Source organism: Schistocerca americana, chromosome 7, assembly GCF_021461395.2.
Source record: "Schistocerca americana isolate TAMUIC-IGC-003095 chromosome 7, iqSchAmer2.1, whole genome shotgun sequence".
NCBI lineage: Eukaryota > Metazoa > Arthropoda > Insecta > Orthoptera > Acrididae > Schistocerca > Schistocerca americana.
Window position 1 is genome coordinate 301901383 of NC_060125.1, and position 15355 is coordinate 301916737.

The following is a 15355-nucleotide window of genomic DNA, read 5'->3' on the forward strand; positions in this document are numbered from 1 at the left end:
AGGCATTCTATACCGCCCACATTCAGTCGGTAGCCAGACAAGGTGATGTGTCGACAGGAAACTAGACACTGGGTCGGCAGGCTGGGCATCGGCCCGACATCGATCGCAGTTGCGTCGAATCATGGTCGGCGCTGTAGCCATCCGGTCTCGTCCCTGCGGCCGCAGGCGCGCTGCTGAATATTTCACGGCGACCTCCGACCGGAAGATTTCTGCTGCCGCCGCAGCAGCAGCGCCATGCCTGCGCAAACTTCCTGCCGCCCCACATCCGCGCCTGTGGCCCTCGCTGCTAGCGCCTGGTCAGCAGGCAACCCGCTCCGCTCACTTCGCACACTGGTTGCCTGAGTCCCAGATGTCTAACAACACCGTATCTAGGAACCAATCTTACACTTCCACACGTGTTTACAATAAAATTGCACTTGGCTTGTATATTTACGTTGTGAAAGTTTCGTCCTGTTCAGAGGAAAACAAATAGAATTTTTGAATTGCTGCCTGAACGAATAGGGAGGAGATTAGTGAGGGAAAGCAGAATAAAAATGAAGTAAAGTCTCAGCTACACGTTCATTTTTGTGGTATGACCGATTTACGTCAATATTTGATTTGTGTAGTTGCGTAAGCAACCCATCATGTGTACACAGAACTAAAATCAGGATATAGACACCAGTGTTCCAGTGTTTAGTTTCACACAGATATGATAGAAAGTTTTGAAACTGCTGTACAATCATACTTGTCGCACTGCTAGGATTCATTCTTTGGATAGGTCTACTGTATATTAGTCGCCTTTTCCTAATTTCGTCTGTACCCTTTTCTCCAACATTGTATAATTCTCTACTGTTTCTTAATTTAAATGTTTCCACAGCTGCGCCAGTTCCCAGTATCATTATCACAATATTCCATTCCCAATTTATCAATTTTCTTCATTTTTTGTTTATTTTGTAATGAAGTTTGTCATCAACACCTTGTGTTAGTGGAAGACAGTGACATTTACAAATACAATGTTGGAAAAACTGTTTACCACTTTTGTGCTCTGTTGCATCTGTTCTTGGAGCACAAGGACATAAATACACGGCTAAAACGATTGTTTTATAGTAGAATATATTTATGAGTTGATTGAACTAATTTCTGATCGACATCGCTTTAGGTACTACAGATTAGCACCAATTGCAGTGAAGTATATATGTATTCATACCCACTTCAGTGTGTTAGTCGTTTTTCTCTGCGTCTAACAATCTTTCCGCAAATGTGGCACGTAATTTACGACGTGATGTTCTCTGCGTGGTTGTAACTCCAGTACTAAATGTACTACACTTGTCAATATAGACTACCCGTTTTGCGTTCACGCGTCTACACATCAACACCGGACCTGCTGCCCAGGGGATAACAAGCATTAACGGCCTGTTGTTGCCTAATATACTTGGAGGTACCAACCAAACTAAATACGTATAAACGTATAAACTAAATACGTACTAACAGGTATAGCTGTTAGTCTGCAAACAAAATAAATACTGATGTAATATTGTTCAGTTCACTATCCTCAGTCACCAATAAAAATATCAGCGCTTGTATGCCTATCACCCAGCAAATTATGAGAGAGATATAATTGTATGCTGCCAGCGTGTTAATATTCAACAGTCACGAGAAAGATGATTGATTACGGTGCGCATAATATTTTAATAACTAATTTTTTAAGCAGTTTGCTGTTCACTTATTATTATTAGCTGTGATTTTCTATAGCATTCTCCTTTTCGTAAAAAGGAACAAATTTAAATAACACAGAAAGTTATTCAATTAGGTTTTCAGACAGCAAGTGACGATGTTTATACACATGTACGCTATCTCTGAAAAGTGAGAAAAATGTGTATGGGAATTTTTCCACACTATTTACATCAGGTGTGGAAACTGTGCGTAAATTTTTTAATGGGCTGTACGGCAAATGTACAACAGACAAAGCAGTTCATGGGGCACCTGACAAAGCCAGCCGTGCAGCGCTGAGAAATTGAGAATGAACCGTGTATGCTGCGACGTGGACCCCCCTCCTGAGCCAGGGATAGTGGGAATCGGTTGGGGAAGGTAAGAGGAGAATGGTGTAAGGGGGCGTGGGAGAGGAGTTAGAGAGCAGACGGGGGAAGAGGGGGGGGGGAGGGTTCGGAGACAGGAAGCGAGCGGACGGCCCTCGGTAGATACAGCGGCGCGCTGCAGCCAGGAATGCCCGGGTGACATTCTTTTGTTGAAAGAGCTGTCAGCCGGGCGAGCGGACCGACCCGCCCTGAAGAGGAGCAGGAAGCTCGCTCTCCACGGTTCAACTGCAGGTCGCCACCTGCAGACGCGCCGCTATCAATGACCTCGTTTCCTCGCGACAAGCAGCAGAATGGAGTTTCAGAGGTTCAGAAGCGCACAGCCATCTACCTCTACGTCTATGTATATACTACGCGAGCAGTCTTACGTGGACGAGGAGCTGGTGACGTCACAGCGTAGAATTCCACGTTCCACTACACTGCGGAGAGTGAATCTGATTTGTCAGGTTTTTGCCTCGTGGAGAGGAATGTCGCCAATCAGATGCGACAGCGTTTTTACGTCACAAGCAGAACTTCTGAACCGCTATATTCTATGGCGTTAAACCTATCTGGTGGGTTTCCTTTGTCATAAATTACGTGGTATGAATATAAGCAGTTGAAAATCTCTCGAAATCACGTCGTTTTAGCTATTTGTTATAATAAAATGATAGGAAGGTGCATTTCGGTCGGTAAAATTGATGTTTTTAGTGTTTCAGTTGTGTTGTTAGTGTTATAATTTGCGTGCTATGAAAGTATCCTGCGAAAAAATGATGATCTATCGAAACTGCGTCTCTCTGGTACAATCTGTATATTAAACATCAAATAATAACGTTTATAGCTGGAGTTTTTTGATTGTGTATGCACCTGGCTACCACGACGAAGGCCTAGGGTAGTTGATAGCCGAATGAACTGTCGAGAGATAGGTGCGTTTGCGTCCAAGATCCTGAACCTTTCTGGTTAAACTAATAAAAGTATTATTCGAAAAAATCGATTTTATTTGTTCTAAATAAAGTATTTTGGGCAATTCCTGTTGCAAAGTCAACGACTGGAATTTCTCCCCAGTGGCCATAAATCTTAGCGTGACTGTCAGACTATGTCAGAAGGTAAACACACGCTATACACCGGAAAACTTTCTGTAAAATACATATAACTGTCTCTTGGTTTCATGGACTGTCTCATGTTAGTATCTTGGCGATAAATATCTTTCTCAATGGTGGTGAGCAGCTACGAAAAAGTCAAATAAAATGGTTTAAATGGCTATAAGCGCTATGGGACTTAACATCTGAGGTCACCACTCCCCTAGACGTAGAACTACTTAAACCTAACTAACCTAAGGACATCACACACCTCCATGCCTGAGGCAGGATTCGAACCTGCGACCGTAGCAGCAGCGCACTTCCGGACTGAAGCGCCTAGAACCGCTCGGCCACAGCGGCCGGCACGAAAAGTCTACTCTTCCATTCACTTTAAACTCCGAAACGAATCTCTATCTTTTTGAAATATGTGCCATGAAGTATGTTAGTCCAGAGTGATGATAGTCAATGCAACAATGCGAATATGGATATTATGTCTGCGCAAAGTATCATTAGACACTATATTCAATTTAAAAACGAAGATGGATCGAAGATTCAACTGAGCTAGTGATAAATTCTACTAGTACGTATCTCAGATCGTTGTATAACCTTATCGCAATTTTCTCCGCTCTTCTTCGACAAGAGGTAACAGAATTAACGGACCTGTTTTACGGACGTTCCGCTGGAGAGCGCTGAGGTCGCAAATCACGATGAGGAGATGCAGCACGTCGTTTCAGAGCGTGCGGCAACCACGACGCGTGCTGCGCAACTATAAACACATCCCGCGTGAGGACGGCTTCACGGTGCGTGCCGACAGTGTATACGGTACCAGTACCGTTTCCTCATACCGTGTCTCATTCTGCAAGTTGAGTGGGAAGAACCACTCAGGCACGGACCCAAGGAGAGAAGCGGTCGTGTAGCCCAACCCCCCCCCCCCCCCCCTCCCAATCACTCACCTAAAAAATCTTCTCAGTAGAAGCATTCATATTTTTATGTTCATCAAATCACAGTTTTCTCAAATAGCTTTTAGAGAAGAAAGTAGCACGAAAATAAGGGGCAGAGAATGCAAGGTATTCCACACTGAAGCGCAAAGAAACTGGTATAGGCATGCGTATTCAAATACAGAGATATGTAAACAGGCAGAATACGGCGCTGCGATCGGCAAAGCCTGTGTAAGACAACAAATGCCTGGCGCAGTTGTTAGATCGGGCACTGCAGGTACAATGGCAGGTTATAAAGATTTAAGTGAATTTGAACGTAGTGTTATTTTCGGCGCACGAGCGATGGGATACAGCTGCTCCGAGGTAGCGACGAAGTAGGGATCCTCCCGTACGACCATTTCACGAGTGTATCATGAATATAAGGAAACCAGTAAAACATGTGATCTCCAACATCACTGCGACCGCAAAAAGATAGTACAAGAACGCAACCAACGACTACTGAAGAGAATCGATCAACGTGACAGAAGTGAACGCTTCCGCAAATTACTGTAGATTTCAATGCGAACCATTCAACGATATGGGCTTTCGGAGCCGAAGGCGCACTCATGTACTCTTGATGACTACACGACACAAAGCCTTACATCTCGCCTTGGCCCGTGAACACCGACACTGGACAGTGTGACTGGAAACATGTTGCCTGGTCGGAGGAGTTTCGTTTCAAATTGTATCGAGTGGATGGACGGAGACAACCGCATGAATCCATGGAACCTGCATGTCAGCAGGGGACTACTCCACCTGGTGGAGGCTCTGTAAAAAGTGTGGGGCGTGTGCAGTTGGAGTGATATGGCACCCCTGATACTTTTAGATACGAGCGTGACAGGTGAGACGTACGTAAGCATGCTGTCTAACCACCTGCATCCGTTCATATCCACTGTGCATTCCGACGGACTTGGTCAATTCCATGGACAATGCGACATCCCATACATCCAGAATTGCTACAGAGTGGCTCTAGGAACACTCTTCTAAGTTTAAACACTTCCGCTGTCCACCAAAATCCCCAGACATGAACATTATTGAGCATATCTCGGATGTCTTGCAACGTGCTGTTCAGAAGAGATGTCCACCCCCTCGTACTCTTACAGATTTATAGACAGCTCTTCAGGATTCATGGTGTCACCTCCTTGCAGGACTACTTGAGACGTTAGTCGAGTCCACCCACGTCTTGTTGCGGCACTTCTGCGTGCTCGCGGGCGCCCTACACGATATTTTAGGCAGGAAACTTTGGGTCTTAGAAGTTCTGTTTAATACAGGATGGTTTTAAGTTTGCAGTCCCAGCTTGCGACACGACTGGCAGCAGAGAGCATTCCTGCGAGGAAAATGCGCCAGTTCATAAACTGGCAGCACCTGCCAACGACAAATCCCACATCGTTCGCGAGTCTAGAGGTATACAACCGGCAAACCGAAGGAAGTTGAGTAAGGCAACTCCTCGAACGTACTGAGCGTAGACGCAAATGGCTGAAAGGAACAGTGTCGCCACCCGCCCCCCATCACACACACACACACTTACATAGGCGTAATGTATGTCTGTGGGCGTAGTGCTAAGCGATATAATGATAATGTCGGGTGCACATCGTAAATTACGATGTAGTCGAAGTCGTGGGCGTCTGCTGCTATTCTGCTTCTCAAATTATTTTCCGACACATGTAGATTGAACTATGAGTGATTTTACAATCCCACTAAGGAATGCATACTAGAAACCGCAATGAGAAGATTCCGCCATTTTCTACAGTTCTTTTTCTGGTCAGATATGCGGTCTGTCTTTCGCGCAGCATTTCTAAATATTTCACGTTCTACATATTGAAGCGCTTTATGAAACATAAAAAGTACGTGAAATATTTTGTTAATTCTTCAGGTATTTTTACGGCGAGTAAAATGTACATATTTTTTTGAAATATTTATATAACCTGTGGACATTTAAGCTATACATCGTTTCTCGTGAAAAAACAGCATCCTGAAACGCAAGAAAAATATCGTAAGACAGCTAACGAGTTATGGAGCAGGGAGTCACACCTACGGCTGTGCCGAATCACTTTCACTCCACACCGGGAACGCTAAGTCAGTAGTGAGCCGCGGCCCGACGTGCCCTACGTCATCTCCATCCGACGCCACCCCTCAGCTGCTGAGGGAACGAGGAGTCGCAAGCCAGCGAGGCGGCCGCACCCTTCCGCTGGCGCGAGGAGAACCAGCCAGGCACCGCCGGAGCGAATGTGGATTTATTTCCCGAGCAGCGGCCTTTCATTTTTATTCCCTCCCTTTGCTCTGCTCTGCTCTGCTCTGCTCCACCCTATCCCTCTCCCCTCCCACCACCCCTCCCCCCCCCCCCTCCTGATCACGCCCTTGCCGTACAGTGCCAGTGCTTTCGAGGAGCTCCTTCTTTGCCCGTGACAGCTGCAGATTTGTTGCGAAAATTTCTCCTCTTCCTCGCAGTGCGCAATGTGCGGTCTGTAGGAGACGTTCCAATAACCTTTACGTCTGTAACGTATATGCATCTACCGAGGTAAGTAAATTCACTTTTATGAAAGGGTGAAATCTCTACGACAATGCTGTTCTGAAAGTATGTTCACAGTGGGGACAGAATGAGCTACCGGAGCTCCTAAGTCACGAACTACGTCGGGTACATGTGGATGTAGTCATAAAGCAGCATAATTGCTGATTTTCGTAGTAGTGCAGCCAACCTTCGTAGTAAAGTGTACAGGACAAAAAGAACTGAAATGTGTGCAATAGCTCAGAAATACGGAAACACCAAGCATTTTATATAAAAAAGAAAAACAGTATCACTTGTTGCTTCGTTGTGATCGTGTATATTACATTATGAGTGTATCTTTATCCATACATGTTATAAAAATGAATGTAGTATATGTATGTATGAATGTATGTATGTTCCACATTTCCTCCTAGACCACTGTACCGATTTCAACTTTGCTTAGTACACATATCATTCACTGTCTGGACATCATTGCCGTGGGTATAAGAGCCACCGAGCTATCAAAGGGGTGGGGATAGGGATGAAAACGCAGTGTAGCCCACGACACGAGAATATCGACGTTGTAGTCATTCAGAATTTGAGATTTAGAGCGCTTAGAGACTTGCAACAAACATTAAACATAATTTCAAACCTATACGAAACTTTTTCTCGCTGACAACGCCTACAAAATGAAAGTTTAATGCTTACTACATTTTCGCTCTTCATGCACTGGAACTGCCGCATGAAGCATGACATTTTGATTATCACTTCTTTGTTACTTACTCTATTCGCAATAAATTTCGCAGACAGCATCCGCATATGCCGCCGAATGTACCTGAAAAATTATATCGTTGTACAGCCCATAGTTCAGGAGATACGTCCTCATAAACATTGAGCTGCGTGATAATGGAACTGCAGGACGAAATTCGCTAGAGAGACAGGTGAAATTTGTATACGAATACGTAATATATGTTAAATACATGTGAAATATATTTAAAATATACGTACGCCACGAAGTCATGGGCAAAATGCTCATACTAAACACTGGAACGATTTCAGCAAAATTTGGTAATCGTATTAGTTACAATGTGGAAAGAAATACTGTGAAGGCAAAACCAACAGCCTGCTCTTCGGTTGGCCGTGATTACACGTGAGAGAAGAGGGGGTTGGGGGGGGGGGGGTGGATATGGACCAGTAGAAGACTGGAGTAAATACATACCCTGGGGATTCCATGAATCACTCTTATGCGAATGGTGAGAACTTTGAACAGGCATCATCTTTTAGATGTAGAAACACGTCTACCAGTCTTAGTTTATATTGCACAACCCCTTCTTGGTGTTGTGATCTTCCGTTAACGTATATAACTCGCAATGCAACAAGTACAGGAATTCAGCGAAAAACTATAATTCTGTCGCTTCTTGAAGAGAAAAAGCTGTTAATACATCGTTTCAAAATGTTTGGGATAGTTTCACCAGACCAAATTTGAAAACGGTAACCACTGCATCAATACCGGAAATTTTGGAGAAATTAGATCAACTTTAGTATTGCAATAAGTCGTTTAGTTATTAGAATCAGTGCTTGTATTCAGCTATAAATTAGAAAAATTGTCAGTTTCAGATCCAATTCGAGAGCTGTGTAGTGACAGAAGCTCAGCTTTTAGCAATGCGTATCGTGACGTATATGTTGGTTTTAAGCCTTGTAATGGTACTTGAATTACGTAACCATTATGGTACCTCACCTGAACCTCTCGATACCAGTAATATTCTACAGTATTTCTGTTAACTACTTAACATATTTCTGAGACAACATTCAGATTTGATTTCACTTTTGACACATCGATATGTTTATATTGTAATGATATTATTCTTATGTGTATTCTTTCTTTTGTCACTATGATGTTTGACGGACTTGTAACTCTGATTTTTGGGCGCGTAAGCGATAGTTAGTTAGTTGATAACTTGTTAGAGAGTCGGACATTGAGAAAGTCAAGTCTTCGACGTCATGTTGGAAAGACGCGTATTGTAGTCCGCTTATAAAATGTGAACTTTAACAGTGACTGTGAGGAAGACGTTTTCAAGTATGTTTTGTATTGTGAAGCGATGTTTTGTGTGTTTACGTGATATTGCAATTAAAAAGAACTGTAACTTAAATTCAGAGTGCTGATTTTTTTTTTTTGCATCACTATTGTGCTAACTTTGAAAGGTACAATCTTAAAGAATGGTTTGTGAAGCGCATCTACAAAACTTTTGAATATACCAGAATAAAACCTAGGTCTCTTTGCATCCGAGCTTGGAATCATAACCACCTAGATTTTCAACGATTGAGCCATGATAATACGAGACCGGCGTGGGAAACACAAAAAGATGAGTGCCAAGTTTTTTTTAATTATTACATGAAATGACTATTAACTGTGCTCTAATGGCAACTGCCACATAATATGACTGTTGTTGCCCGAAAATGCAGTATTTAGCAGCGTGAGCAACACCACAATCGTTATTAAAATGCTGACCTTCGTTGTGGTAGGGTTGTTAGAGCCTCAAAACGTTAGAGATATGGACGTGTGCCGTCTATGGATACCTATGGTCCAAGCCGGTACCTGTACTGAGACACTATTGACACTGTGGAGAGCTACGTATCCATCCCAGGCCTCGTCAAATTTCCCTGCGGACGGAATGGAGAGCGGAGGCGACACAGCCCGGTGTGTGTGACGTCACTGGAGACGGGGGAGGGCGTGCAGGCGGCGGCCGCACTCGAGGCGGCGGCCGGAAGGGGGCGTCTCGTGTTTTCCACTCGGCCCGGTTGGCCTGCCCTTCTCAGCCCTTGGCGGGCCGCCCAAAGTGCCCGCCGGCCGCCCTTGACACCTCACTGGCGACCGCCTACAAACAACGGCTTTTGCGACTCGGCCGGAGAGCGCAGAAGAAGGCCGGACGCCAAAATAAGCCGCCAACTTCAAGAGTCGCGGCCGCGCAGTACTTGCACTCTGCTCTCCTCTCATGTCTGGATTACGGCGCGTGTCAACGACACGGCCACACAGAAACCGTTGTTTCTGCTGGACTACGCGAGCTCTTTCGGAACTCGAACATATTCTTCGCCAGGTTCGGATCCATTCGGTTCTCGAAAAAGTGAGGGCGCGTTGGGGGACCGTTTGTTACCACATCCCTCCCCTTCTCAAAAATAGCTTGCCGTTACTTCCACTCTTAACGAGACACAGATGCCTATGGTCTTGGTAATGATTAGAGTTGTAAAACTATCGTATGCTACCATAGACTGTCTTCTTAATAAGCGTAGACTACAGCAGTTTTCTTCGTAGCTTTGGCCAGTTAAGGTGGAATCCACTTCACCTGTACGTTACGTGTATTGCATACGGCGTAAACGAGCAATGTCTTACTGGGTTCCCCCTAAAAACTGGAGGAGTTAAACTGTCTGGAAACTGATGGGGGATATGCGGAAGGCTGGGTAATCTACGAAATACTTTTCTTCTACATAGTTATGTTCTTGTCTGTTATTTAAAAGTAACGAAATTGAAACTTCCAGTGTTTAATTCAGGTTTTATTCGAAAATTGTTGATTTGCAATGTTAATGAGCGGGGTAGCGCAGTGGCTAGCATACTGGACTCAAATTTGTATCCAGCCATGGTTTTCTGTGATTTCGTAAATGACTTAAGGCAAATTTTGAGATGATTCCTTCGAAGGGAGCACGGCCACTTTCCGTCTGCATCCTTCCATGTTCCGAGTTTGCGTTCCGTCTCCAATGACCTTGCTGTCGACCGGGCGTCAGACACTAATGTCCTCCTCCTGTTGATTTGTAACGTGAAACACGCGGATGTATTGGTAAAAATAAATAAAAATATCCAGATTTATCGTATAGCTCTAGAAAACTCAATTTTCTCAGTAAAAAGGTACAACTAAAAAAAACGCAAAAGGAAAATATATCAAACACCGGTTCACTACTTCGTTGAACTTACGTAAAACATGTTCGTATCACTCACAAACAACTTTCGCATTAATCAGTAATAACAGGAAACGCTTGCCTTTGATCATAATGCAGAACGATCTGTTGAGCACAAAATAATAACAATTATAAATATATAATGTTTGTGCGTGGAAACTGTACTTGCATCAACAGTAATTTCTTTGATTACGTGAAAGCACAGAAGTTACCCGATCAACTGATTTTCATTTCTTATAAAATGTCATTTATATTCTGCAAGTACATCAAATACACAATGACCTATTACTGAATCATATGTGGTTGTAATTACGTGAAAAGAGAGAGAGAGAGAGAGAGAAATGCGTCCTGACACATAACAAACGGGGCACGGAGGTATGAGGGAAAAACATAACACTTCTGTTTAAAATGAAATGATCATATGGTATTATTGGCCGGGAGATCACTTTTGGATCGTTCGGTCGCCTGGTTCAACTCTTTCTATCTGACACAACTTCCGTGTCTTGTTTGTCGATGAAGACGAGATGAGATGGTTAGGATGACATAAACACCCAATTGCCGGGCGAAGAGTATCTCCGACCCTGCCGCGAATCAAACTCGGGCCTCACGATCTAGAGACAGCGATGCCGACCACTACATGACGAGCTGCGGACATACTTTACGTAAAAAATGTAGCGATGAAAATCAATGTGGGCAAATTTGAAAAGTTAGACCAAATTACTCAGTTCAGAAACCTCAGTTTATATTGATGGGTAGATAAGCGAGGACTTCGTAGTGCAAGTAGAAAATCTGTGGTTTCTATAGTCAGTTTGCCGTCATGCTGCGGTCTACCGTAACTGCGATTCCACAGCTTTGGTACACTACATCGATGACACACTAAATGATAGGATTACCGGTAGTATTGATAGCACTGGTAGGAAAAGAAACATAAATGAATGTTAAAGAGAGAAACTGAGACCCGACAGATTGTTTGCTTTGTTTATTTTGCATCTAATTAGAACCGCACGTCATTTCAATGTGTATTTTGTACCCTTAAAGAATACAAACAGCTTTATATAAGTAATAAAAATTGGTTGATCGCGAAATTTCTGCACTTTTATGTATCTATAGCAATTTCTTCTGATGCAAGCACGTTCACATGCACAGACATAAAAAATAATATAATTCTTTTTGTTGTTTAGTACTCAGCAGAGCGTTCTTCATCATGATCAAAGGCAAGAGTTTCCTGTTATTAAAGAGGTGACGCTCGATAGATATGCAACGCAACTCACGCACCGGTAACACGGTTAGGAGTTTAACTGAGCAAAGGTACTAGGAAAACTACTCTAGTCTACGCTTACTTATGGTAGCCCACGGGAGTACTAAAATTCTACAATTAACAGAGTAGACTGATAATCGTGTTGTCTGCAGTACAGACAGTGCGGAAGACCGAATCGTCACTGTCTGGGTTACCGTCCCCTCCAGATTGCAGGGGTCCTGCTAGTTGACCATCGAGAACTCGCTGGACAAGCGCTCGCTAAGCCAGCAGGCCCTGTCGACTCCTCTGGTGGTGGGATGCAAAGTACGAGGGAGATTCAGGCCGACGCCTCAACTTTTCCTATCAGACGGCGTGCAGTATCCCGAATAATCCGGCACGCACCACTTGCGGCCTCAGTGCCGTAGTCCCAGAAACTACTCGCTCAGCCCTGAAACTGCCTTGTTGCCCGCCTGCTGCTGCATAAAAACGGCGACAGACACGATACAGTACACGTTCTGACACCGGATAAAAAAACTGTCCAGAGTGTAGACCGTAGTGTCATCTGGCACCTGATTTCAACTGTGAAGGATTACGAGGGACAGCAACGATCGAGTAAATCGTTGCATTCCTTGCCCGGGATGTTTAATATCTACCACAGAAACTGATCAGCCCAGTGCCTACTACCATTTGTAATTCGTTACTTCAAACAAATTTTCGCAAATTATATATATTCCCTGTATGGAAAGATGGTTAGTTGCGCCATGTGGCCGGCCGTTGTGGTGGAGCGGTTCTAGGCGCTTCAGTCCAGAACAGCGCTGCTGCTACGGTCGCAGGTTCGAATCCTACCTCGGGCATGGATGTGTGTGATGTCCTTAGGTTAGTTAGGTTTAAGTTGTTCTACGTCTAGGGGACTGATGACCGCAGGTGATATGTCCCATAATGCTTAGAGCCATTTGAACCTTTTTTTGCGCCGTTTGTTGTTGCATTTTGCGTTAAATATTTCATTGTGTTTTTTGGAAAATTCGTCTCCTCAGTACAAGGAAAATCCAGCTGAAGGTGCAAATTTTACTTTTTCGTATTCACTGGATGACTAGTCTCAGGCTGAGGCACATTTTCAGATCATCGTAACAGATATACTATGATTTGAAAATGGGCATACAGATAACTCTGTACGCACTGTAACTGTTCTGTTGCACATTATCGGCATGGTTTTTGCATTTTCGGACATATCAATTTCACTATCTGTTATGATGATTTAAAAATGGGCCCCGGCCAGAAATTAGTAAGTGAGCAAAGAAAAAGAAAAAAAGTAAGTGAAATTTGCAATTTTGGCTGATTTCTCGTGGTAATGATTAACAGAAATTGCTGACCTACAACTATTCCAGCATGCTGGGGGTTTCTAAATTCGTCTACTATTGTCTCAACTTAGTTTTCTCTGTTTCAGGTAAAGCTGTCTTTGAGCACGATTCAAATTGTTCGAAAATTTTACGGGGTGGTTCGGGAAATTTCGTGTTCTGTTCGAACTTTTGATCGGCCTGCAATCTAATAACTTTGATTGGTACTATAACCACAACATGCCTCATTGTTTGTATGGCACTATGGATTTTAATAATAACTGTGAAACAAGGACTAAAATATCTTCTAGGCTATATGTCATATGTAACAACGGCAACTGATCAATAAATAAAAGTTTGCAATCATTTCCTGTAAAATTTTCGAGCATTCGCTCGTCCCGCAGTCTAGTGAAGTCTGATAGTACTATCTCCTAGACGGATATTGCCGCTGTAATTTATTTTCATGACAGTAATTACAGTCAGTCAACCACGATACATTTCGTTTGTTAGGCATTTAAGTTTTCGTTTATTTTCTTCATTGTTTCGTCCGAATGTACAAATTTCACGTAAATCGGTCAAGAACTTTTCGAGATGTTTGGTGACAACGTTTCTCCTTTAAATATATCATATGCATGTGCATTTAAATACTGTATATATTTAAAAAATTATAGCCTATCTCTGCACAAATTTTCATTAGAGGACGGTATAGAAATCTGAAGTAACTCGGCCAAGACCTTTTTGGAAGTTTTGGTGACAACCTTTACCCTTCATACATTATGTACATGTATGCCTCAGGTCAGATTGCGAAATCTTGTGTAGACAGTGATCTTCCTCTTGTCTTAAAGACAGAATGTGCTAAATTTCATCAAGATGGGAATAAAACTGTTGATGTGTATGAATTACAAGCAAACGGACACGCTCACAAGTCCGTAAGGTGCAAAAGCGCACTTACAGATTCCTGGAAAGTGTGGTCTCAGCCACGTCACGTACAATCATACGAAGTTATCAATAGAGGCAGGACACAAGCGGCTGTCATTGTCCCTAAAGCAGTTCCAATAGGTTGGACGAATGATTATTGGTTAACACTTTTGGACATGTGTTCGGAATCAAGACGTTGTCAAACACATTGCTTAGCACAGGTGTTACGTTCTTTGGGGTCGTCAGGGGTGAAACAGCCCTTCTCACGTATGGTGCCCCGCAGTTACCACTGAAACAGCCGGAGAGAGCAATAATCGTGAGGGCGCTGCTAGCTGCAACCAGAAAAAACACCGTGCACACGCCAGAAGGAAAAGAAAAGGAAAGAGGAGCGGAACGAGAAAATTTGTCGGCCTGCACGAGATGTGGAGCGTTTCCCTCCGTAACCCTTCCGTGTAATTAGGTCTCATTAGGGCAGGTAATTTCTAGTCACGGCGTCCGACAGAATGCCGGCCAATTGCGCGTCCCGACCTGAGGCGACCTGCGTTGCCCTTTATCTGGCGCGCGCTTTTTGTGCCACCAGCCAGGGGCTGAGGGCGAAGTCAGTGGCACAGGTAGAGGGGGGAGTAGCTGCTCAACACTGCTAACACACCTGCTGGAGCTGACACTAGGTCACGGCGTAATACCACCAACCTGCAGATGCCCTTTACACCTGGACCTCGCGGTTCTTCACTGTTGTTATTTAACATGAGCGCGTCGAAAAAATGGGTCAAATTTCTCTGAGCACTATGGGATTTAACATCTGGGGTCATCAGTCCCCTAGAACTTAGAGCTACTTAAACCTAGCTAACCTAAGGACATCACACACATCCATGCCCGAGGCAGGATTCGAACCTGCGACCGTAGCGGTCGCGCGGTTCCAGAATGAAGCGCCTAGAACCGCTCGGCCACCCCGGCCGGCTGAGCGCGTCGCGTTAATGTCCAACGAACTCCGTGGAAGACGCTGCAGGAAAGACGACCTGACTCAATCAAACACTTATTTTTACACTTCAAGATAAGCCACCAAACTATTCCTTCACCCAATATGAAAACTATATGTCCAAACCGCTGGCGCCAATTTATTAATTTGGACATGATTTATGTTCGCGTTATCATGATATTTCTGGAGACCGAATATTTCCTCTGTAGAAATCAATAAAGACAGCTCAGACAACGATCGTGTGAAACCCAGTCCGCTCTGCTCGTCCACGAGACGTATAAAACCGTATCACGAGACGTAGAAAACCGTAGCTACCGACGTCCAGGTTGATGGAGTGTTCTTTGACTTCCGGG